This window comes from Diceros bicornis (assembly GCF_020826845.1).
Source record: "Diceros bicornis minor isolate mBicDic1 chromosome 20 unlocalized genomic scaffold, mDicBic1.mat.cur SUPER_20_unloc_2, whole genome shotgun sequence".
NCBI lineage: Eukaryota > Metazoa > Chordata > Mammalia > Perissodactyla > Rhinocerotidae > Diceros > Diceros bicornis.
The window spans coordinates 48,355-73,577 of NW_026690884.1; the positions used below are offsets into that span (position 1 = coordinate 48,355).

A 25,223-nucleotide genomic window follows, 5' to 3' on the forward strand; every position below is an offset into this window, starting at 1 on the left:
CAATAACTAAGATAATATATTTGCATTGTTTTAAAACTCTGAGTTTCTGGTAATGTGTTACAGCAGCAATAGGAAACTAATATAGATTTTGATACCAGAAGTGGAGAACTACTGTAAGAAATACTGGCTTTGAAATTGGGAAGCGGGCAGAGGAACGAAAAATTTTATGGAACATCATAGAAAAGGGCTAGATTGCTGGAGGAGATCATTAATAGAACTACAGAAGTTAAAGACTCTACTGGTAAGGACTCAGAAGGCAGTGAGTAGCATGGGAGAGGAAGCATATATCACCTTAGAGAATAACTAAATCACCATAAACTGATTGTAGGTGGAAATATGCACGTTAGAAATGATCCTGACGAGGGCTCAGAAGGAAGTGAGGAGAATGGTAGCGGAAAACGGAAAACTATATAGCACTAGAGAATAACTAAATCTTCATAAACAGACTGTAGGAGAAATGTGGACATTCAAAGCATAGCTGGTGAGGGCTCAGGGGGAAATGGGGAACATGTTATTGGAAACTGGAAGAAAGGAAAACCTTGTAATACAGTGGCAGAGAGCTGAGCTGAATTGTGTCCTACAGTTACATGGGAAGCAGACTTGTAGGTGATGAACTTGAGTATTTGCCTTAGGAGATTTCCTAAAAAAGCGTGGAAGATGCAGCTGGTTTTCCCTTGCTACTTAGAGTAAAATGTGCAAAAACAAACAAACAAAAAAGATAGATCACTATTTGGCAAAAAGGAACCAGGATTTAATGATTTGGGAAATTTTCAACCCATCCAGATTGCAAAAGACTCTAAAATTTGCAGATTCACACTTAGGAAAGTGTGCTATGGAGAGAATGTCAAGGGTGTGGCTGAACAACGCTCCAATATAGGCCTAAAGCAAGGTTAACATGAGGGAAGCCATATTGTAACTTAGAATAACCTCTAACCAACCCTCCCAGCTGTATATGGTTTAACTTACACATAGCCTAGGTGATAAATAGCTACTCTTCAGGAAATATACACACTCTGCAGATTATAATCCTGGCTGATGCATTGTGATACATGACAACTTTGTTCTGTTGAGCTTCTTAGGAATATGGTGACCTCCTCAGAGAAGAACATCTATGCTGCCATCCACCACGATGACAACTGAAAGACCTGGTGTGGCGCCTCTGGTCGCTGATGCCAGACGGTCAACATACCTGAGCCCCTCCTTCATAGCCCACTAGCCCTATATAACGGGTTGAACTGGGTGCTTGTTTAAGATGTTCTTTGGGACATGAGTCCACCACCTTCCAATTTTGCTGGCTAATCTAATAAATCCCTTTCTCGACCACCGACTTATCTTGCAATTGATTGACGTTAGTGTTGTGGTGAGCAGAATGACCCCTTGCTCGGTTACACTTCTGCTAGTGCCTCAAAAGGATGAAAATGTCAGAGTATTCAATTTCACAGACAGGTCTTTGAAGCGATGAAGTGTGTGACTCATGGATCTCGTCAGCCATCTCAGCAGAAACTGAAGATAGAGATGGGGTTATCAGGAAAGTTCTGTACAGGAAGGTCTGTATAAAAAAGTGCATTTATGTAACATTCACAGGAGACCCACAAGGTCCTCAAAGATGTTACACCTGTGAAAAACTGAAGGCTTGGACTAAAAAGAACAGAGAGAAGATGAATAAAAGAAGGCTCTCAGACTTCCAACATCCACAATCAGAAAACAGGCTGATAAAACTACTCAGCTGAAACACGTGAAGGCAGCCTTTAGGAACTAGAAAAGGCAACAAAATAAATTCTTCTTCAGGACCTCCAGAGGAAACGCAGCCCTGCTGACACTTTAATTTTATGACTTCTGATTTGCAAAACTGTAAGATAGTAAATTCACACTGTTTTAAGGCACTAAGTGCTTGGTAATTTTAGCAGCAATATAGGAAGCTAATACAGCATCTACAATGTTGCTCCAAAACACACAAAGCAAAAATTGACAAAACTGAAGGTAGAAATAGACAATTCAACAGTAATAGTTGGATACTTCAATTCTTCATTTTAAATATGAACAGAACTACAAGACAGAAGATTAGTAAGGCAGTAGAAACTTTGAACCACACTATAAACCAACAAGATCTAACAGACATCTAAAAAACACTTGACTCAACAACAGCAGAGTAGACATTCTTCTCAAGTGCACATGGAACATACTCTAGAAGAGACCATATGCTAGGCCATACAACAAGTGTGATGTTGTGATATAATAAGAAATGTATATTTGGTCTTTGTCCTTGGTTCCTGGCACAGAGCTTCTAAAATCTTTGTAATTTCCAAACTGGTAACAGTAACAGGAGCATATTTTATTATAATATTTTGTTTTTATTCCCAGCTCCTGGCTAGCTCCAGACTGATAAAGGTGAAAGCAGCACCTTTTGTTATTCATACAAAGCCCCTTTCCAGCACCTCTGAGTTTCTGTTAATGAGGTGACTTTTGGAAAGCCCTAAGGATGGGGGCCTGGTTGCCAGGGAAACTAATTATGTGATTAAAGAGTTGGAACTTCAGGTCCACCCTCAACCTCTGGGGAGGGGAGAGGAGCTGGAGATTGAGTGAGTTACCAATGTCCAATGATGTAATGAATCATGGGTATATAATGGAGCCTCAACAAAAACCCTAAATGAAGACATTCAGAGAGCTCCTGGATTGCTAACACATAGAAGTTCTGAGAGGGTGATTTGCCTGCCATGGAAACTCCATGCCCCTTCCCTCCTTTTCCCTATGCAACTCTTGATCTGGTTACATTCTCAGTAAAAATCCTTTATAATAAACTGGTAAATGTAAGTAAGTATTGCCCTGAGTTCTGTGAGCTGTTTCAGCAAATTATTGACCCCAAGAAGGGAGTTGTGGAATCCCCAATTTATAGGCAGTCAGTCAGAAGTACAGGTGACAACCTGGAACTTGTGATTGGCATCTGAAGTCAAGGCAACTGAGCCCTTAACCTATGGAGTCTGTATCAACTCCATGCAGTTACTGTCAAAATTGAGTTAACTTGTAGTACAACCAGTTAGTGTCCTCCAAGAATTGGAGAATTGCTTGGTATAAAACCCCACACACATTTGGCTTCAGAAGTGTTGTTGTGAGTAGAGAGAAACAGGAAATTTTCCTTTTTTGTTTTTGGTGTGGATGATTGGCCCTGACCTAACACTTGTTGCCAATCTTCCTCTTTTTGCTTGAGGAAGATTATTGCTGACTAACATCTGTGCTAATCTTCCTCTATTTTGTATATGGGACACCGCCACAGTATGGCTTAATGAGCAGTGTGTAGGTCCGTGCCCAGGATGCAAACCCCAGCTGGCCGAAGCAGAGCACGCAAACTAGGCCACTGAGCTGGCCCCAAGAAGTTTTCCTTTTAACAAGCCTCAATAAGCTTAAAAGGATTGAAATTATAGAAAGTGTCATCTCCAACAAAAATGGAATTATATTAGAAATCAATAACAAAAGAAATTTTTGAAATTCACAAATATGTGAAAATTAAACAACCTACTCCTAACTGAGCAATGGATCAAAGAAAAAAATCACAGGGGAAATTTAAAATATTTTGAAATAAGTAAAAATGAAGACACAACCTAAAACAACTTATGAGACTCAGCAAAAGCAGTGCACATAGGGAAATTCATAGCTACTCTTAAAAAAGAAAAAAGAGAGCCTGGCCCCGTGACATAGTGGTTAAGTGTGCGTGCTCTACTGCTGGCGGCCTGGGTTCGGATACTGGGCGTGCACTGATGCACCGCTTGTCAGGCCGTGCTGTGGCGGCATCCCATATAAAGTGGAGGAAGACAGGCACAGATGTTAGCCCAGCGCCAGTCTTCCTCAGCAAAAAGAGGAGGATTGGCATGGATGTTAGCTCAGGGCTAATATTCCTTACAAGAAAAAAAAGAAAAAAGATCTCAAATCAGTAACCTAACCTTCCAACTGGACAAAGTAGACCAAAATAAACCTAAAACATGCAGAGGGAGGAAGTAACAAATATTAGGATGGAAATAAATGAAATAGAGAATAGCAAAACAATAGAGAAAAATCAGTGAATCCAAAGGTTTGTTCTTCGAAAATATCAGGAAAATCAAGAAACCTGTAGCTAGACTGACCAAGAAAAGAAAAGCCTTAAATTGCTAAAATCATGAATGAAAATGGAAACAGATCTAGAAAACTTACAAGAATAAAAATGATAACAAGAGGATACTATGTACATGTGATATAAGCTAATTAGACCACTCAGATGAAATGACCAAATACCTATAAAGACACAAACTACAAAAACTTATTCAAGAAGAAACAGAAAATTTGAATAATCCTATAACAAGCAAAGAGATTAAATTAGTAATAAAAAAACTACCTACAAAGAAAAACTCAGGCCTAGATGACATCTACCAAACATTTAAAGAAGAATTAATACCAATTCTTCACAAACTCTTCCAAAAAATAAAAGAGAGAGGACTACTACTCAACTTCTTCCTAAGACCAGTATTACCCTAATATCAAAACCAGGCAAAGACATCGCAAAAAAGAAAACCACAGATCAATATTTCTTATGAATATAGATGTAAAAGTTCACAGAAAATAGGACTAGAAAACTGAATCAGGCAAGGTATAAGAAAAATTATATGCCACAACCAAGTGGGATCAATTCTAGGAATGCAAGATTAGTTCAACATCTGAAAATTAATTAATGTCATACATCATACCAATAAAATAGAATAAAAAATAAAAACCATGTTATCATTGCAATAGATGCGGAAAAAGCATTTGACAAAATCCAACATTCTTTCATGATTTAAAAAAAAAAACAAAACTCAGAAAACTGGGAATAGAAAGAAATGACCTCAGCCTCATAAAAGGCATCCAGGAAAACCCCAGAGCTGACAGCTTCCTTGATGGTGAAAGTGGAAGTTTACCCTCTAGGACCAGGAACAAGACATGGGCGTCTGCTACATCACTCCCATTTTTGTACTAGAGATTACAGCCAGGGTGATCAAACAATACTTTTAGTGGTTTCCTAGGCCTGCAGAGATGGCAGGGGGTGGGGAAGGGAGATGATAGCTAAAGAGTATGGGGTTTCTCCATCAACAAAACGAAAAGACAACCTAACAATTGGGAGAAGATATTTGCAAACCATACATCTGATAAGGGCTTAATCTCCAAAATATATAAAGAACTCATGCATCTCAACAATAAAAAAACTACCAACCCAATTAAAAAATGGGCAAAAGACCTGAACAGACATTTCTCCAAAGAAGATATACAGATGGCCAACAGACACATGAAAAGATGTTCAAAATCACTAACTATCAGGGAAATGCAAATCAAAACTACAATGAGATATCACCTCACGCCCGTCAGAATGGCTATAATTAACAAGACAGGAAACAATATGTGTCGGAGAGGATGTGGAGAAAAGGGAACTCTCATACACTGCTGGTGGGAGTGCAAACTGGTGCAGCCACTATGGAAAACAGTATGGAGATTCCTCAAAAAATCAAGGATAGAACTACCATATGATCCAGCTATTCCACTGCTGGGTATTTATCCAAAGAACTTGAAAACACCAATTTGCAAAGGTACATGCACCCCTGTGTTCATTGCAGCGTTATTCACAATAGCCAAGACTTGGAAGCAACCTAAGTGCCCATCAAGGGACAAATGGATAAAGAAGATGTGGTATATATACACAATGGAATACTACTCAGCCATAAGAAATGATGAAATCCAGGCATTTGTGACAACATGGATGGACATTGAGGGTATAATGCAAAGTGAAATAAGTCAGAGGGACAAGGTCAAATACCGTATGATTTCCTTCATTAAGTAGTAGATAATAACAACAATAAACAAACACATAGGGACAGAGATTGGATTGGTGGTTACCAGAGGGGAAGGGGGGAGGGAGGAGGGTGAAAGGGATAATTCGGTACATGTGTGTGGTGATGGGTTGTAATTAGTATTTTGGTGGGGAACATGATGTAGTCCATGCAGAAATAGAAGTACAATGATGTACACCTGAAATTTTTACAATGTTATAAACCAATTAAAAAAAAAAAAAGAGTATGGGGTTTCTTTTTGTAGTGAGGAAAATGTTCTAAAATTGACTGTGGTGATGGTCACACAATTCTTTGAGTGTACTAAAAACAATTGAGTCACACACTTTAAATGGGTGAATTGTATGAATTATATCTCAATAAAACTGTTTAAAAGTGCATATGAATCCTCATAGATTTAAATGATAACCTAGCCAAAGCTAAGTCATTTAATGCTATTCATTTAATACTATTCCCATAAAGGATGTAGATCAAAACACTAAAATAAACAGATGGTTAGATGCACCCCTTGCTAATTACCTCTTAATATGGCAGGCTTCTGTTTCCCTCGCGTTCTGATCTTACATAGTGAGAGGGCACATGTGTGCCTGCTGGGGGTGCGTGGTGGAGGGTACAAGATGATTGGGGATTCGTGTTCCACAGCAAGCCACAGAACAACTGGCCCTGTGGGATGGTGGCAGGCCCAGACACTGGGGCTTGTTTCCTAGGTGTTAGTATTTGTTACAACTTTCAATAAGGTATCTTCTTGTTTTAAGAGCTACTGTCTTCTCACTTAAAGAGGTTTCACAGAAGGACAAAGTGTACAAATGGACACTCTTGCTGTCTGTATGGATTCCACACTCACCAGAATAGGCTGGCTTGGAAAACAGGCCGATGCAGGTTCCTCCATGGCTGCAGAGTTGTCCTGCTGACCCAACTCCTGATGTGCAGACAGCCCGTGGATTGCTAGAAAATGCAGTGACTTCTGCCTCTGATTCCCCTTTTATGGAGGAAGGAAGTGGATAAATCAATCAGTGGATAATCCAGAGGAGACATCCTGTCTCTTATCAATGGGATTTGAGAGATTCCTAAAGCTTTATACCTAAACACAAAAATGTCGGGTAATTGACACTGTTAGATACTGTTGATAGATGAAAAAATTTACTACAATTGTGTGGGGAAGTGGTATTTGCAGTTTCTATTTCCTTTTTCTTCCACTATGGATACCTTCTGTAAAAATAGGAATGGAAGTTTATATGTACAAAAATGTCCATACAACATATGTTTTAATAGGAAAAATAGAGACTGTGTAAACGTTTAACAATAAAAGAATGTCCAAAATATTTATTAACACGTCTCTAGAATATATCACACGTCTCATGTAATTACTCTTTCCCTTCCCTTTAACCTAAATAATTAATGTTCCTTTACTCTCTTTACTTCACTGATGTTGATTTAACTCTTTTATTATTCTATTATTTCCTCTATAAACTTATTACTTGAAATCATATAGAAGTCTTTGTTTAATTGCACTAATGGTTAAATCCTGAATCCTTAATACAGTCTAATACAAATAATTACTTTTACCACCTCCCCCAAATGCTAATACCTTCAACAGTTTCAATTCTATTTTTAAGCTTCCTGACATTTGTATTACTGTTTTTATGCATTTTATACTACATATATTTTAAACTCCATGAGAGATTTCTAGAATTACTTCACAAAATAAAATTCATTTATATTTATTTATAAATTATAAATTATCCTTTCTTTTCCTCTTCAGTCCTTTCTGCATTCCTGGTTTTCAACCTGGGATTATATTCCTTTTGGTGTGATAACTCACTCCAGTATTTTATCTAATTCAAGGCTACTAACAATGAAAAGTTTCACTGTAAGTTTTTCTAGAACTTCTTTATTTGGGGCACTATTGCTGCTGGGTGTAGAATTCTGGTTTGACATGAGATTTCATTTAGCATTTTAAAAATGCGGCTCTGTTGATGTCTATCTTATTTTCTTTATGGTTAGAAATCACCAATTGGCCTTTTTCTTGCTTATTTGGCCTCTATAATCCCTAAAATCCTTTACATTAACTTTGGCTTTTAGGCCATAGTTTAGTTCATTAATATTTCCTGTGTAGTCACTCTGCTTAGGGAATGTTGAATTAATTGAATCTGTGGATTGATGTCTTTCATCAACTTGGAACATGCTTGTGTATTTTCACTTCTGATATCAATTCCTCTCCACATTCTCACTACTCCCCTTTTAATCACATCCCATGTGTATGCTAATTCTACCCTGAATTTTCCAATGTCATTGACCCTGTGGTTTTCTTGGAAGATTTGCTCTTGAACAGTCTTCCGTTTTAGTAAACCAGCCTTTTGCTGGAATCAAATCCTTCTTAATTACTTAATTTTTTAATTTCATTTCTAACATAAACACAATATACAGCTTTAATTTTTTAAAAAAGAGCTAGCAGAGCAGTTTGACAATAAGGAGAAAATGATTTCCTTTTGATACAATAAAGCTAAAATAGGTAGGAGAAAATTATAAATTGGATCATATTAAGTTATATGAGGAGCCAGTATTCATTGAAATTCAACAGTAAGACCGAGGGAGCATAAAACCTGAGTATCTTGTTCTTTGTACTGATGTGGACTTCCTTTTGAAACGATAATATTTAGATTTCTTGGGTTAAATAAAAATGTTATAAAATCCAGTTTCATCTGTTTGTATTTACTTTCTTTAACATGTGTTCTGGAAAATTTAAATGACATAGGTCATGTTGTGATATCTCTGTAGGTCTTGGTTGGATAGAGGCATGATGTGATGGTTAATTTTAGGTGTCAACTTGACGAGACTCAGGAGTGCCCAGATAGACTGTGAAGCATTATTTCTGGGTGTGCTTGTGAGGATGTTTCTGGAAGAGATTAGCATTTGACTCCATAGTCTACATAAACAAACCCACCATCACTAGTGTGGGGGGGCATCATCTGATCTGTTGAGGGCTCAATAGAACAAAAAGCAAAGAAAGGCTGAATCCACTGTCTCTTCCTGACTTGGGATGTCCTTCTTTTCCTGCAGTTGGACATCAGAGGTCCTGGTTGTCAGGCCTTCGGACTTTGACTGAATTATATCACTGGTTTTTCTTGTTCTCCAGCTTGCAGATGGCAGATTGTGGGACTTCTCAACCTCCATAACCTTGCGAGCCAATTCCTACAATAAATCTCCACTTCTATATGTTTATATATATTCTACGGTTCTATTTCTCTAGAGAATCCTGACTAATACACATGGATAACAAAGTGCGTATTAAGTGAACATGGAGGAACTTTCCCAAGGCATAGGAGGCTCCCCCAAGCCCCAGGAGGAAGCAACTCATCCCATCCAGGCAGCAGGCATGAGCATGTTCACACACACACACACACACACACACACAAACCCGAGTAATTTGAAAATGTGCTCAAGCTCAAATTCTCACTCTCTGCCTTATTGTTCATCACAGCAGTGATTTCTACATGGCACGTTATACATCTTTTGCCATTTATTATCTATTTCCTCCCACTAAGACTAAATCACGCAGGCACAGTCAGTCTGTTTAGTTATTTTGTAGATCACAGGTTTTATACCAGAGCTTTGCATGTAGTAAATGCTCTAAAAATAGAATGACCAAATAGTTTTCCCTCCAAACTGGAACATATCAGGGAATGAAAAGGGTAGTGCTAATAATTATGATAAGACAACAGAAGAAATATGTGGTGAAGACAGAAATAGAGGTTTTAAAATTAAGATGAACTAATCACTTTTGCATTTTAAACAGATCATTGTGACTAGAATCTCATGATTAGATTACGAGGAGAAAGGATTTGGAATCTTAAGCTACTCTTGTTAATTTATTGCAGTGTACCACTCTAAATGTGGTATCTTTGCACAAGAGTAGTTAAGTCGAGGGGCCAGCCCCGTGGCTTAGCGGTTAGGTGCTGGCACTCTGCTGCTGGTGGCTGGGGTTCGGATCCTGGGTGCACACCAATGTACCGCTCTTCTGGCCATGCTGAGGCCGTGTCCCACATACAGCAACTAGAAGGTTGTGCAACTATGACATACAACTATCTGCTGGGGCTTTGAGGAAAAAAACGAGGAGGAGTGGCAATAGATGTCAGCTCAGAGCCGGTCTTCCTCAGCAAAAAGAGGAGGATTAGCATGGATGATAGCTCAGGGATGATCTTTTTCGGAAAAAATAAAAAAACAGTAGCTACGTGGATGGATTTAAAATATTTCATGAAGAAATGTTTTAGTGTTTGAATTTTACATGTATATAAATATAAAATATATATTGTACACATAACATATGTGAGCCCTTTTTGTGTACAAAGCCATATGTGAACACTATAGTGGGAAAGGTTGGAAAATCCATATTAATCTTGTCTTTATGGAATATCTAATTTAGTGAGAAAGAATTAAATCCTGAAAGAAATAGATAACAATGCACATATAACTAAAATAGAAACAAAATCAACAAAGAGGTAAAATGGGGTTTTGTAATTTAGGTTACTAGAGTAGGAGACATCCCTGTGTGGAAATGATATTTTGTATGAGATCTGAAAGGTGATTAGAAATAAATTAGAAGTGGATAACCTATAGGTAGCTTCAGAAGGGTGCATGGATGGTTCATTGATTGGTGAGTTTGGGGTGGCAGGCTGTGCAGAGTGACACCCAGGGGTAGACAGCTTATTACCACAAATAAGTGAGTTTGAGGACACTGAGAGAGAAGCAAATTATTTGAGGATGTGATTTGTTGAAGTTGGGACCTGGTCATTGTGAGTTGAGTCATCACTGATGTGGTGAGTGGGCAGGTAGATAAATGGGTCTGGGGGTCAGAGTTAGGTCTCTGTTGATTATTTGGACATGTTTGGCTCATTAGTGGTATTTGAAGCCAGGGAAATGTATGGGGTTGCCCAAAAAGGAGGGTGCAGATGGGGAACAGGTGTCAGAGCAGGGCTCACTTCCGGGAATCATCCATCATTGTGGGGTGGTCATAAAGGTAAGCAAGGATGTTGCTCAGGAAGATTAGACAGGCAAGAACAGGACAGTGTAGGGTGGTGGATCCCAAGGACAAATCAGCTTTTAAAAGGACATTGCTGTCCGCAATGTCACCTGCTACTGCAGAGCATGTCAGACAAATCATGAAAAGTCCCCAGCTGATTAGAAAGAGACACGGCTTGTGAGGTTAGCAAGAGAAGCATCCACAGAATGGGGATGGGATTGGGTGGGCACTGTGGAAACAGAGGCATTGGGATATATGTGAACTTTTCGCAATGTATGTCTGGCAGGAAGAGGAAAGTAGGGGCGTGGAGGGTGAGGACTATTAGGAATTCTGGATGAGAGATTCGTTTGTAGATGGTAGAGATTTGTGCATATTTGAAACTTGAGGGATGATTCCAGTAGGGAAGTTATGGAAAGCACAACAAATATTGAGGGCATAATGTCATTGAAATGGAAGGATAAGATAAAAATCAGAGTGGTTTCAGCCAAAAAATCAATTTCTTTGGATATAACAACAGAAAGGGTGTGATAAATGAATTCCTTATGAGGAATATTTGTAGATCTGATGACTAGAGAGTGAAATAGTTCTTGTCTGGCGGTTTACAATTTATCTGTGAAATATGGAAGATGTCGGAATATAGAGATTTATGGAACTCAAGAAATGGAAAGAATTGAGCAGGGTATTCAGGAAACATTAGAGCATGCATATAAGTCCATTGGTTGCTGTTGATTCTCTGTTGGGATCCACAGGTTTCTGGTGCATTCTCTCTTCAGTGCAAGTGTCAACATGGCATGGCAGGTATTTGAAATCATCTTAAGTGTGCAGGGTGGATATGATGGCAATAAGGAATCTTGGAGTATGGTCAGTGGATGACTGAAATGATGCACTGTGAATCTGAGGTTACTAGAAAGGAGTATGAGAAGAAAAAAAAGAGTGGCTTGTGAAGATATTCCTACTGGAGTAATCTAGTTTATTGAAGAATGATTATTTGGAGTGGATTTATTTGTGTAAAAACTGGAAATGTGGACATTTGTGGTGGGAATATGGTGTTTGTGAATTACTGATTTGTGAGCAGGAGAATTTTGGGTGAAGATAGGATCGGGGTGCGGAAGTGAATGACTAATAATGGAATAGTGAATAATTTCATTAGAGATGAGGCCGTAAAGGAGCTGTGGAGTCCTTGGAAGTCATGTGTCCCAATAACAGTTGGCTGTGGAGCACCGGCATGTGTGTATTTGACCATGACAGAGAGAGGAGGAGAGGAACGTCCTGAAGCAAGATGGCGGAGGGAAGTTGGTCTGGATTTGACACTGGATAATGACCTGGCTATTTCTGTCCTTGTCTCACCTCAGCTTGATGGTGTCACTGAATCCTGTTCTCCACATGTGGTCCCTGTACCAGCAGGATCAACATCACCTCTTAGAAATGGAAATTCTCCATTCCTTCCCTAGACCTACTTGGGTTGAGGTCCAGCACTCTGAGTTTTAAAAACCCTCCAATGATTGTGATGCACAGTGTGAATTGAGATGCATGTGTCCAGGGAGAGAAGGAGTGTGGAATATCTATGTGAGCTGAGAACGATCTCCATGGATGGTAATCTTCATCCTCCATTTTGTTCAAATTTCAGATTTTATTTTGTTTTGAAAGAGAAAGCTCAAAAAACATGCCCCGACTTCATAGTGGAAACAGTAAGACCGTGAAACTAAACCCAATCAGAAAACTGAAGTTCTACGCACCCTGAATCCTAAGTAGCTGCATATTCCAGAGGCCAGTTACTGGACTAACTGCCCATCCTGGCGGTGAGGTCAGGTGCCGTCAGTGGGAGGAGACCTTGGAGAAGCCCCAGCAAGTCTGTGGATACAGTCGACTGCAGGGACTCCAGGCCTGCAGCAGTGAAGGAGAACTCTTACGTTCTTTGGAGTCGCAAATACCTTCTAAACAGTCGCACAGACTGGCCCATGTGAATCTCTGGACCATGCTGGGGCCAGGCATCTGTACACCAGCGCTGAGCCCACCCGGGCCACTGTCCATATTGGGCAGAGATGAGTCCAGGGATGGGTCTGGGTCGCTCACAGCCCCTCTGCAGGCAACAGGCATCTTCTAGAGATATCAGTGGACAGTACAGAAAGTGAAGAAAAGCATGGGAGAGACTGACTGTGGCCTCGAGGACAGATGAGTTTGCCAGGGAGGCAGAGAGAGCAAGGAGCCAAGAAAGGCATCCTGAAAACACAGTGAGGAAGGCAACATCAGTTCTAAAGAAAAGGAGAGTGGTGCCGATGAGAAATTCCCCATGAGACAGGCTTGACTCTCACAGCATCTCTTTGTAGCGTCCATGATCTTGACCTTTCATGGTAAACCTCAATTTTTATTTACCATGAGTTTTCTCCTTTTTATATTAAAATTGATAGGAGAAGTGAAGCTGAGGAATTAGTGTTTTGAAGTTACATTTGTATTTTCTAGAACTTACACTCAATGAAGAGATGATACCTACTTGAACAAGATTTGTCTGTTAATTTATATTAAATCCGCTTCCATAAATTTTATTGTGATTTTGCTTTTTTTTTTTTTTTTTTGCTGAGGAAGATTCATCGTGAGCTAACATCTGTTGCCAATCTTCCTCTACTTTGTGTGTGGGTCACCGTCACGGCATGGCTGCTAATGAGTATTGTAGGTCCGTGCCTGGTAACTGAACCTGGGCCACCAAAGCAGAACATGCCAAACTTAACCACCTGGCCAGGGGCCAGCACTATGATTGTGCATCTAATTATAACAAAATCCATCAATCTTCTCTTCATTGTCACATGGTAATTCAGACATAGGTGATTTCAATATCATGAATTAAGTATCTCTTATCTGTTACCTGGCAAACTTGTGTAGCTTTGATTTTGGAATATTAAAAATGAGCATACCCCCTGGGGGCATTATTCTCCACTTAAGAGAAGCTTGCAGCAGGCTCATTGCCTTCCTTCCCACACGAGATCCAGAGTCGTGGAAATGTGTTCGCCTTGCACACAGCACAGAGCACATAGGAATTACTCAACAAACACGTGATAAGTGAATAACTGGTGGGATCATCAGGTCATTCACAGAAGCCAGACTGAGAGAGAGCTTCCTTAGGTCAGGAAGGAGAAGCATTGCTTTATATTTGTGATGTTTTAATTTGTAACATTGTAATATGAAAAACAACTATGCTACATTTATCAAAATTGTGCTCTGAAGGTTTTCAAAAATCTCTGAATCTTGGAATAGAGAAAAATCAATCTCTGTGAACCTGTTACTTGCTTTAAAGATTGTCAACTCGTATACCATCTGGCTTTGTTTATCCTCACACCAAGTCCCCAAGAATTAACCAGAAGAGATGGCTGAGAGCACATCATTTCAGCTGTAAATATTTCCGTTTCTCTTACAGATGAGGGATTTTGGAACACAAACACAATAATATTATCACACACAAAAATAAAAATGTCATTCGGATAATCAACTGTCCAGTCAGTATCCCAAGTCTCCCAGTTTTGTCAAGGTTATTTCCTGGTTTTACATTTTATTTGAGTCAGGATCTTCATGAAACCCTTCTTTTGCAATTGGTTGATCTGTTTCTGAAGTCACTTTTAATCTCTTAGTAGTTCATGCATCTTGGGATTTGGGTGGGATATGAGTGTGTGTGTTTGTGTGTCTACACCGATGCGTGAACTCTTTCTTTCCTGGATGGCAGTGTCCTGAAAGGAAGGACCTGGGCTGTGGGAACCAGGATTTCTACTCTGCTTCAGGCTGAACTGAAAAGGCATCCGTGGGTGACACTTGCAGCCTTCAGAAAGGAGGGGGAAGAAGTACCAAGGAATTCAAGACAATGGCCCTTGTCTTACAGGGTGTTTCCAGGGCATGATGTTCAAAATGCCAGGTGCTAAGACTTTAGCTCCACATCGTTGGGTGGATTCTCAGCATGAGCTCTGAGCTGTGTCTGTTCACCACCCACGTGGGGAGCATTTCAGTATTTTAATTGGTAAGGTTGTGTCTGTTGTGTCTGTGGTGTCTGAGATTGGTGGCATTCCCCTGCTGGACCCACTTCTATACCTGCCCCTCTCCTGCCTCATCTTTCAAAACTCCCAACAGGAAAGTTTCACATCCCTGTAACACAAATCCACATATCCTCAGCACAGACTGGGGAAAAGAACACAGCAGTCCCAGGGACTAAGTGCTCTATTCGCACAGGCCCAGCTGCCACTTTGGGACAAGTCAGTAACAACACGACTGAGTATGTAAACGAGTGATTGTCTAAGACCATGGACCTCAGAACCACATGGGCCCAGATGTCACCCAGGGCAGCAAGGGACGGTGTGGGTCATTCAGTGGACAGGATTAAGGTCTATTGTCCTGGCAAGCCAGAGCTCACCACTGATCCATCAGGCCCAGCCAGGGAGGAATGGCCACGATGTACCTGACAGAGAGGCTGGGGGCCTTCTAGGGAATTTCTGCCCAAAAAGAATCATACAAGGATGTGCGGGGATGCTGGAAATCCTAGTTCACAGGGAGCAGTGAGGTTTACGGAACAAAGTCCTGTTGTAGCTTTGAAAGCTGCATCATGAATCTTTCCCTCTGGATATGAAACAAGCGGGAAAAGGACTTCCTAGGGCATGGGCCAGGATCCCAGGTTTCCAGTCTAGGCGAAGGGTGAACAGGGAGGACTAGAGGCGGCCTGATGGGGATGTCCTGTTGGCCCTTAGTCCATCTGCACATGGTGTTCCTTTGGCTTTGTCTGTTCCACATGCAAACTTTTATCTTTTTACATTTTTCCTCATTTAGTGTTGATGCAAATCCAGAGACTGGTTAGAAAACGGCAATTTCCAATATCTGATCAAAGAAACATCAACAAGAGAAGCAAAAAACATTCCTTCTTCCTGGAAAGCTGTAGAAAGACAGCCGCTGTCCTGGGGAAGGACATGGTCCTGGTAAGTGCTATTTGAAAGACACCCACATTTCAGTGGTTGTTGCTCTGCCTGGGAAAGTCCCTCCAACCTCTACATCCAGGGAGATCTGAGGGGCTGTCTCTGCTCCTGGCCCAGGTGAACCACACTGAAATGCACCTGTCCTCTGAGGAAGGGGGACTTAAGGGTTTCATTCAGTAGCCAGGGAGGAGGCTGGCCCTCCTCCATTCTCCCACATACAATAAGCTGTGACCATACACAAGTTCTTCATTCAAGGAGGAAAGTGAGATTCTGTGTCTCATTTACATGAGCATAAGAAGTGAAAGAACCACACCACAACACCCAGGCTGTGAAAGAAACAGGATATAATGTAAGAGTCAAATCTACCATTTACTATTAAAGAAATAATATCACTCCTCCCCAATGGGTTAACAGTGGCTGGCGTCATGATGTCAGGGAGAGGGAGGGGGTGGTGCCCTCCCTCTCGGGATTTAGGGGAAACCAGGGAAAGTCTTAGGATGTCCTCGTTCACTCAAGGTGGGAAGAGCTGGCCCGGTGCACCCCGAGGGCGCCAGTGTCCCTGCTGGTCAGGAGGAGCTGCACTTGTGGTCTCCAGAGTGTGACGGCTCATCACCAAGGGCATGGTGGCTGTAGAGAAGAAACAGACTATTTTGGGGATCCTTCCTGAGATTCATGGCACAACTCCCTGTTCCCCTGCACTCTGATCCAAACCCTGTACCGAGTGCTCAGTCCATCAACAGCACCCCGTTTGTCCCTGATGCAGGAGGCATCATTTAGCATCACCCATTTCAGAGGATGCAACTGAATCCCAGAGAGGAGAGGGGAGCGGCCTGTCCCAGGCCTGCTCAGCAGTGGAGCTGGGATCCAGTCCCATGCTTAGCCCGAAGCTGTACTGAGCCCCTGGATTCAGTCGCTGTTGGTCCCAACACTCACTCGGCCCTGAACTGGAGGATGTCCGGTTCCTCTTTCTCCTGAAGAGCCGCATTTTGCTCGCCTTCTGGTGTGCGGGCTCCAGCTGGCAGGAGACCCAGTAGCTACAGGACAGAGTGGCCTGTGAGCTACCAGGAGCCACACCTCAGGTGCCCCTCCCAGAGCCTGCCAGCAGCTGAGTCCTGGTGCCCCATGGGTCACCACGCTACGAGTTCTGTGGCTGATCAGCGAGCCAGGCCACAGGCTCTGGAGCTGGCCATCAGAGAGAGTCTGCCCTGCCCTCACCCAACTCCTGTCCCCCTCACCTCTCATGGACACTGATGGGCTCCATGGCCTGGAACCAGGCCCCAAATCGCTCGTCGGGCTCCAGGTCATATGCATTTGCAGCCTGCTGGAGCAGCTGGATCCTCTGGATGAGTTTGAGTTTCTGGGAGGAAGGACAGGATGCAGACAGGGCTTGGGTGGGGAACGCTGCGAGGGACTTGTGCGGAGTGAGGATCTGGTCTGGGGTCTGTGCTCACTCGGGACCCCTCCTTCCTTCCCTCTCCATTCAGGACTTGCCTGTCCTCACAGTTGGCTTGAATTAGTTCCTCATCCAGGAAGGTGTCCTTGATGCCAGCCCCTCCCGCACCCGCCAACGTGATGGGATGCCCAGCTTTGTGGATCTGACTCTCCCGATAAATGTAAGACCCAAGGGATGAGGACAGAGAAAGTCTTGCCAGGCGAGGTCTCTGATTTCCACATCCCCACCCTCCCCATAGCTGCTCACGTCACACCATTTCTGAAAGTTGACCCGATTTCCCTGGAAGGGAGACAGCCAATGTCCATCAGAAACAGCCTCCTAAGCCCAGAACCAACCCCCATCACACCCCTTCTCAGGCTGCAGGAATGTCAGGGCCCAGCAGAGGGCAGACCTTCCACAAAGAGAACTTGACACTGGGCCAGGCTCTGGGCTCCAGGGCAGGAGGGACAGGGGAGCTGAGGCCAGAGACCTTCTGTAGCACACCCTCTCTGATGACAGACGGGGAGACTGAGGCCTCAGGGAGCAAGGGACAGCTGGACCACAGAAGTGCTTCCTCACTTGCAGGGGCTGATGGCACTCCCCCAGGGGCAGGGCCCGAGGGGGAGGCTGACTCCATCTCAGACACAGCCTGCTGCAGCTCTGCAGGCAGGCAGCTATGAGCTTCACCAGCCCAGGTAGACTGGTGGGGGGCTTATGCGGAGCGTCTATTCACACATTGCTAAGATGGGCCTGACTCCCCAACTCCCAGGGGTGGCCATGGGGCTCTCATGAGAGGAGGTTTGCCAGGTACTGAGAGCTCAGGTCCCAGTGCAGGGCTCTCGCCTCCCAAACCTCAGGATCCTGCTCTCTGGCCCCACCTCCAGGCTCACTCACTTCCAGATCATCCTCCATCCCAATGTCCAGCAGCTTCAGGTGATAGAGGAACGTGCCCAGGAAGGGGACGACACCCTGTGAAATCAGGGTGGGAGTGGTGAGATGAGTCTCACCTCTCAGGTGCCCCCATGGACCCTCCCCCAAATCCCTTCACCCCAGCCTCCTGCCCACCACAGACTCCCACAGAGAACAGCCTAGGACCCTCAGCGGCCTCCCCCCAGTTGCCCCCTCCAGGACCACCCAACTTCCCCAGTCACCTCCCAGGGGCGGCTTTTGGCAAATCCCAGGGTATGTGGTCCCTGCCCCTCCCCTCCCTAACCCATCCTGGGCCCAGCCCTTCCAGGCCTCCTCCTGGTCACTTCCAGGGCAGGCCTTTCAGGCTCTTGGGCTCCTGGAGCTGGGCTGGAGGAGGAGGGACCCCTCTCTTAGGGAGGCCTCCAGCCATGAGGTGAGTGACCCCTCCTCTGACACCTAGACCCTCCCCCTCAGGCCACCTCACCTGCTGCTGTCTCTCCTGGGCTCCCTGGGGGTCCATCTGCAGGGTGGTCCTCACAGATGACACCTCCTGCAGGGTCAAGGACAGGCTCAGGGAGGCCATGTTCCCTTCCCCATGTCTCCCAGGCCCCTGAACTTGGACCCTGGCCATCTGGTGTCTATGGCTGCTCCCATTCCAGGGTGCCCTGATTCTAGATCGCTCCCAGCTCCAACAATCCCTTCTCTGTGCCCTCAGGCCTGCCCAGGCCCCTAAGCCTCTCTCCTCATCAGGAAAGTGTGAGGAGGACTCCCCATGCATCCCAGGGTCCCCTGAGGACTCAGTATCATCTGACTGTCACCAGTGCTGTCCCCTCCCCCCTCGAGGAGGAGGAGCACAAAGCTCCTGCACATTCCTCTCCCCCTTGTACCTCATCAACCCTGTGAGGCCTGCACCACAGATCATCTCCCTCCATTTCCCAGATGAGGAGACTGAGGCCCACAGAGGGGCAGTGACTTGCTCAGGGGCCCACAGAGGAGACCGCTCCCCCTCCCAGCCAGAGGCCCTGGCCCCTGGCCTTCACTCCTCCTCCAGACACACCTCGGACCAATGTCCTGTCCTCTGGACTCTCGGGGTGTGTTGAGGCCCTCGGTCAACCTGAGCCATGGATGGAGAGGCACAAGGTGTCTTGGGGTCCCATGCAAGTGGCTGCTGTGTTTTCCAGCCCCCTGGGATTCTCTGACACCAGGCTGGACCTGAGGCCATGCCAAAGTCCTCAGCTCCCTAGGATGCCCTCAGGATTGTCCCTGTACAGAACTCCTCCTTCACTCACTCAGGAAGGGAACCCCCGTGTGCCACATCTGAGTGACAGTGTAGGAGTTGACCACGGCACTGTGTAATGGTGACATTTGCATCCTTTTTCACTTGGAAACTTCTAATGTCCCTTCTCTTTTCTCAGGTCTCATGTTTGAAGTCTGTGGTCTGAGCCTTTGCACAATCCTTAGGCCCCTCCTGCCAGGGCCTCGATGGAGGCCATTAAGTATCTGTCAGGAAGGTCCATTAAGAATCTGTAGGTTCCTCGATAATTCTCATTGCCATCTGGGGCGTATCCTTGTCGACAAGGCACTGGGGGAGACTCACTGGTTTGTCAGCAGTGACCACTATGGGGTTAGAGTGCACAGTCCCAGAGAGCACACAGTTCTGTCCCAGATCCACCATTTGGCCCAAGGCTGTGCAGCCCCTGTGTCCACAAGGCCTGTGTGACCTCACAGTGCCCATCCCTGGGACAGGCAGAATGTCCTCCCCTGTGAGGTGCAGTGAAGACAGAAGGAGGAGCAGGGGCCTGGCTTCCTGAGGACAGACTGGGCTGCTTTAGGAAGAAAGGAACCCCCACCCACTCCATCCACCCGCCAGCCTGGAGGATGATGAGGGCCAGCTGATGGGTCCGCATGGAAGCCAGACACCTGCTCATTCTGCCAGCTCCTCACCTCTTGGAACAGTCCAGGCGACACCACTGTATCCCGTGACCAAGGCCTCCTGCCCCAAACAGTCCCCACCTGCCCCTGCAGCTCACACCCCCCGCTTCCTGTCCAGCTGGACAAGGCAGACCGTTATTTCTCGGGGAACCTTAAGTGAAAAACTTACCAAAGCACATCCTGCCTGGTCCCTCCCCACCTCACCTCCCGTCCTTCCAGTTCTCCAGCCTCCACTCACCTCCTTGAGAAGCTTCCTGCTCTCCCGGTGGCATGTTTGGAGGACGTTTTTAAGCATTTGACAGTTCTTCCTGAGGAGGGAAAAAAGGAAAGAATCACTGTGGAGTGGTTTGAGGGTAAACTCCTTTTGTTTGAAAACCCAGAAGATCCAGACAGCCTGGGTGAGCATTTTCACTGTGTCCTCTGAGCCCTGAGGTGTCTGGGACTGGGGAGGGGGCTCTCCTATTGTCACCTTGGGCCTCCATTCTCTTATTTTCTCAGCAGATGTGTTTTAAACAGTCTTAATTTCATGTGGACAGAGAGTTCTGTTGCTGCAAACACTTGAAAATCTTCAATTTGGTTCAAGCCATGATCTGTCACTTAGGGAAACTGATTCCTGAAGCAGAACCACTGGCCTAAGTTTTCAGAAAGACTTCCAGCCTGCCAACCAGGTCAGACCCTATCCCCAGGGTTTGCTGTCTCCCAGGAGGTCCCAACTGATTGAAGGGCAATGCCAGCCCTGTGGGGGGTGTCTGGTCCACCCAGGTGGTGCTCGCATGGAGAGAGGCCTACCCACCTGGACACCTGTCTCCACATCTCTTTTAAACGTTGAATGGAGGGGCCCTGCAGAGCCCAGAGGATCGCATGGAGAGAGGAAAGGTTCCTCAGGCCCTGGCATTCCTGGGGAAGGGAAGAGAATGAGCTGTGAGGGGGAGCTGGAGCCCTGCTTCCTCTGGCTTCTGTCGCCTCATTGACGTCTCCTATCGTGGATGAGACAGCAGCTCAGGGACCCGGGAAATGCACAGCTGGAACCTGATGAGGAATACTTCCAGGGAGGAGGATTTCAGCTCAAGCCAAGGAAGGAACCCAGGAAGGGATGAGCTTCCCAGCACAGGGACCAGGAGTCAGGTCATCGAGGCCTGGCAGGAGGGTCCTGAGGATTGTGCAAAAGCTCAGACCACGGACTTCAAACATGAGAGCTGAGAAAGGAGAAGGGGCAGTTCCCCCGACTCCAGAGAGGGGCTCCCAGGGCCTCCCACATCTTACCTTGGCCACCTGGATCCAGAGCTCCACCACCCTGGCCCTGTCCTGGGCCGTCATGCTCGGGTCCCCAATGCAGGTGGTGATGACACATTCGACCACTCTGTTAAAGTGCGTCGTGGTGGCATGGATGCTGGGTGCCAGGTGCTCATTGCCCCTGTTGTCACACTGGGACCAGATGGAGTCAAGGAAGTCCTGGGGCCTCACTGTCTTGAAGAGCTCCTGGGGAGGACAGGGAGTGTCACCCAGCCCTGCCACAGCCCAGCTCAGCATCTGCAGCCCCAGTCCCAGGCCAGGTCAGTGGTGAGAGCTGGAGCTCAGGAAGCTGAGAATGCGGCCTGAGGCTTGTGGGAGTCCCTGGGTGTTGCCTGTGTCCCCTGAGGGCACCCAGCACAGGATGACCCAGGAACCGATACTGTGGCGCAGGGAAGTGGCATTTGCTCGCCGCCCAGTCTCACTTCCTCCAAGCACCAGAACTCAGCTCCTTCCTGACCATCTCTAGGGGCATCTTCCACCCATTCTGACCATCCTGGGGTCTGACTCCTCTTTCAGATGCACATTCCCCCAAGGCAGCAACAACCACAGGCTTTGTTTGTCTGCCTTGTAGTCATGTACACATTAAGTGCCTAATTAGCGTTGAGGCTGTTGAGGCCTCCTGGGCAAATGAGTGAACTACCCAAGGACGAGACAGCACTTCAGTGTGCTCCCCTCCGCCACCAAAGCGCAGACTCTGCCCAACTTCCTCTCTGCTCCACCTCATCCACCTGCACAGCCACTCTGCATGGCAGCTGCTCTCAAAGTCCATCCCTACTGTCCACATGAGGACAGCAAAGGCTTGGGAGTTAAGAAGGCTGCTCAGGTCACATGAGGGTAAGTGGGGAAGCAAGAGGTTGCACCGAGATCATGGGATTCTGGATGAGGAAATGGCAGGTCTGGGGCAGCTGATGGCACAGGGAAGGCCGGCCCCACCTGCCCTGAGAGCCCCGCTGCTCACCACATCCATCAGTGTCAACTGCTCTGCCACCAGCCGGGGAGGGAACTCCAAGAAGTCAGGCTTCTCCTCCCTCAGCAGGTTCTTGGTGGTCACGTCCCAGGGGCAGGCGGGCTCTGGGGCTGGATCTGGCTCTGCTGTTATCTCTCCAAGTGGAGGGAGGATTCTCCCTGGAGCCAATGGTCCAGCTGGCTCCAGCTCAGGAGCTGGCACTGGGGCTGGAGCTGATGGTGGTGGTGGCTCTGGCCCTGGAGGGAGTGATGGAGGTGACACTGGCTCCAGCTCTAGCACAGGTGGTGGAACTAGAGCTGGAGCTGGATCTAGCCGTGGAGCTGGCCCTTGCTCTGCCTCTGGAGCTGGAGGGAGCTCTGGAGATGGTACTACAGCAGGAGAAAGAAACAGTGTCACTCAAGTAGCTGACTTCCCCTGTGCCTGTCAAAGCCAGGAAAGACCCCACTGCCTTGAAGTGAACCAAGCCTCCCAACACTCTGCAAATTGTCATCCCAGACTGCAGTCCCCTCACCTTCCAGCTCTTCCTCAATGGGCCTTGGATGCTCCAGCTGGACCTGGAGAAGGTAGGCGTGGCCCTGCAGCCCCAAGCCAGGCAAGCTGAGATGCAGAGAGGCTAGCTTCATGCTGAAGCAGGGATAGTGCAGGAGCTCCCAGAAATCCTGCCCTGGGTCCAGGCAGGTTCCCACCAGAGAAGAGATGGCACTGGGGGAGGCAATTGGGCAACAGAGTCAGAGGCCTGGCCTTTCCCTCCACACTTCTCACCCAAGACACCCTGGCTTGGGTCTGGGCCCTATGCCTGCCCCTCTCCTTCCAGGTGAGAGCCACATGGCAGCCCTGACCCCTGTGAGGCTATCCTGGCAGTGGCAGGCCTGCTTATCCAGCATGTTGACACAGAGTCTGTTGTGACTCTCTTCCCACTGACACTCTTCTCCTGAAGGTCTGGGACACAGCCAGTTGCACTTGTGCAACTGGATTGAGCACTGAGACAGATTTGTGAGCAGGTTGCTCACACACCTCCTGTTCTGGGCCTGGAGGCGGTGGTCAGAAGAGGTAGATGTGGAGAAGGGGAGGCAGATTAAAATGGGTCTGTGGTGGGAATGAGTTTCTAGGGGAGAACTCAGCCCAGCCACCCCTCTGGTTCCCAGGGGTCCTGGCACCCATCCATAGCTCTTTGACTCCTGTCCTCCTGGAGTGGAAGCCACCGGGCCTCTGCCTTCCCATGGGAATCAAAAGATGCGTGAGATGCGGCTTCTGACAGGCTCCCCTCAGCCACAGCCTCCATCTCTCCCCCCACAGCTTGTTCTTTAGAGACAGGAGGCCGTCCTTCTGGACCCAAAGACCACTCACTTTTTTAGGTGGTCCTGTGCTCTGCCCTCCTGGCTGGAATAAGGGGAGATGTCTCCAGATGTCAAGGAGGCTCTGAGGGCATCCCTTGGGATGGACGGGGGATGACAAGACCTGCGAATGATGTCTAATGTCAACGTCTGACTCTCAGACGGAAATTGAGGCCACGCATTGTGTCTCCTTCATTCACTGAGTTTACTGTCTCCAAATGTCCTGCATGCAGTAGGTGCTTAAGCTACATGGTTGAATGAATGTAGTCCACCCAGAACCATCCCAGACACCTGAGTGGGCCTAGGGCCTCTCTGCTGCCCCAGAGATCCTTGATTGGCCTACCCAGGAAAAGGACCAGGACCAGCTGAATGGAATCTCCAACTCCTTGACAGGGTGGTTTCCATGTGCTTTTCCAAATTCAGAAAGGCCGCATCTCAGAGATGGGTGAGGCAGACTACTTCTGATGGGGAAGAGAGAAATAAACACCATGAACAACCACAGCACGTCCACAGCCCTCTCTGCAGAGCCAGGCACCATGTAAGCACCCGCCATGGCTGATCCCATGAGTTCCTACAAGATCCCCGTGAAATTTATCCTTTCCCACCCTACTTTTCTAGGAGGAAACTGAGGCTCAGAGAGATTTGGTGACACTCCCAGGACACATAGCTGGCAGGGGGCAGAGTCACCACTGTGCTGAGGTGGGAGTGGCCACTCACCTAGTAAACAGCTGGTCCTTGACTTGGTGGGATGTGTCTAAGGCCGAGTAGTTGTCCATGAGGGTGGTGAAGCTAGAGATGTTCCTCCTCAGGAAAGCTGGTGCGATGGACTCTGTCAGCTTCTCCATCATGCCTGTCTGGAGGGCCCGCATCCTGCAGGCCTCATTGAAATTCAAGGTGGACTCATCCTCACACTGAGGGAGAAGAGAAGGTACATACACTCAATGACATCATGGTGAACCAGCGGGAGGATTGAGGTGACTTTCTACCCTCCTGTGTAGCTGGTGGGAAGGAGTGGAGGTCCAGATTCCTTTGGGAGTGGGACTGTGGAGCACTCTAATGAGAAAACCCTGGGGGGTTCCAGGGGAGACTCAGATTTGAGTCTGCATTCTAGTAGTGCCTTGGTCATCTCAGAGTCCTGAGTATGAAGACCCCTCTGCCCCCACACTCACCTCAGACCAGCCCTCTTCATTGAGGGACTGGTGCACCTGTGTCCTCTCCAGGGAGATGGCGAACTGGAAACCATCTACCAGCTCCTCAACCATCACTTGGGTGCAGCTCTGCAGTGATAGTGCCCAGAAGTCAGGCCAGGAGGCATCAGGGGCCTGCCTGGACTTCGCCACAGAGGGAAACCCCACCACAGTTCAGACACAGAGGGGCATCTGCATATTCTCCATCAGGGAAGGAATGTGAACACCTCGATGGCCTGGGATTCACATGTGGGTAGAAGAGCTTGGTCCCCAGCACTCACCATCCTCTCCTGCAGCCAAGATCTTCAGTGTGAACATGACACACAACCAGATCCCCACCATTTAGCTACCTGCTCCTGCTCA

General features: G+C 46.4%; 1 long non-coding RNA gene across 1 annotated transcript; it reads right to left on the minus strand.

The window, feature by feature from the left end:
• Window positions 1-20,362: 20,362 nt before the first annotated feature.
• LOC131401827 (uncharacterized) lies at window positions 20,363-21,493 on the minus strand. Its single transcript, XR_009218022.1, has 3 exons — window positions 21,343-21,493; window positions 20,873-20,976; window positions 20,363-20,387 (listed from the first exon to the last, which is right to left on the minus strand). It is a non-coding gene; the product is annotated as an uncharacterized LOC131401827 (long non-coding RNA).
• Between the last annotated feature and the right edge of the window lie 3,730 nt (window positions 21,494-25,223).